This window comes from Octopus bimaculoides, chromosome 5 (genome assembly GCF_001194135.2).
Source record: "Octopus bimaculoides isolate UCB-OBI-ISO-001 chromosome 5, ASM119413v2, whole genome shotgun sequence".
NCBI lineage: Eukaryota > Metazoa > Mollusca > Cephalopoda > Octopoda > Octopodidae > Octopus > Octopus bimaculoides.
In genome coordinates, this window is record NC_068985.1 from 11,183,065 (window position 1) to 11,184,671 (window position 1,607).

A 1,607-nucleotide genomic window follows, 5' to 3' on the forward strand; every position below is an offset into this window, starting at 1 on the left:
TCTGTATGTGTTTCCGTGTGCGCGTGTGTGTATATTTTGTCCCCCACCCAACATCACTTGACAACCGATGCTGGTGTGTTTACGTCTCCGTAACGTAGCGGTTCGGCAAAATAGACCGATAGAATAAGTGCTAGGCTTACAAAGAATAAGTCCTGGGGTCGATTTGCTCGACTAAAAGCGGTGCTCCAGCATGGCCGCAGTCAAATGACTGAAACAAGTAAAAGACTAAAAGAGTAAAAGTACGGCTGCCAACCTTAATAAGTGAATTTCTTATCAATACACGTAATGAACTATAAGTACATTATTTATGCAAGCCTTCGACTTGATATAAGGACAAACATAATGTAGTAAGATTCTATTTAAGTGCAAGTAGTAACATTTCCACTTTCTCGTTGTAGAGCACTGATGAAACTCGTAGATTCTAGATCCAGTTACTGAACATTAAATCGTATATTTCATAAAAATGCGTCATCCTGCTTATGGTTTTGCCATTTTTAAATCCTCGTGTCGATAATCGAATAAGTGAATTTCATATCAGCCATTAGAATAATACTGGTGCTTTATTTCTCTCTGACCTAAGCCATGAATGCAATTTTGATTGCTGAGCAGTTAAAATAATCACCAACAACAAAACTATTCACGCATGTCATTTCGCAAGTTTTGTACTGCAAGGGACAGTCATGATGATGTGTTAATACGTATTTGGTTCCGTCACTATATAATACGTCATCATATCTAACTTGTGAATCTATGACACTTTATTCTCAGCAGAGACAACATCAGAGACTATAATTAATCTACAAAAACATCCGTTTACATAGATATTTCAACATGTGTGGGAAGAGATTGCAGTAAACGTGTAATATTTATTAATTTGGTGATATTTATTTCGAACCCATTTTCCCAAATTGGGTATATCTCAGCTAAATGTGTAAGATTTAAAATAATGCGGGTCAAATTATTTTATGTGAAATGAAATGTAATTTTATTGAAATTGATCGTAATTAAGGTAAATGCAATAAAAATCCAATATTACAAACAATGATATACTCACAATAGAATATATATCCAACTAATTAATTAGAAATCAGTGAAAGTCCGTGGTTTAATGGTTAGCTTATTCAGCTCACGGTCGCAATGTCATGAGCTCCAGTTTGAGGCGGCGCCTTGTCGCCTTGAACAAAATAATTCATTTCACGTTGCTTCAGTTCGCTCTGCTGACAACTGAAAGGGCCATCCTTATCATATTCTCTGTCAAGCTCAATCTCACTGAGATTTACGTTAAGGTTTCCGCGTGTGTCGAGTGCTCAGCTGATTGCGCCTTTTTTCAAGAGAAGGCTCTTCTGTTGATTCGATCAATTGAAACCTTCTTCCTCGTAACAGACGGATTGTTGACAGACGGAATGCTCGCAGACTGAGTGTCAGCTTACTAGTAATCAAACATTGATCTGTACGTCGTTAAGCTTGAAATATAGTTATAGAGTTATCCCTCGACTATCGCATGCTATGTTGCACCCCGACGCGATAGGTTAAAATCCGCGAAGTAGAAACAACTGTATACTTCTTCTTCTTCTTCTTCTTCTTCTTATTATTATTATTATTATTAT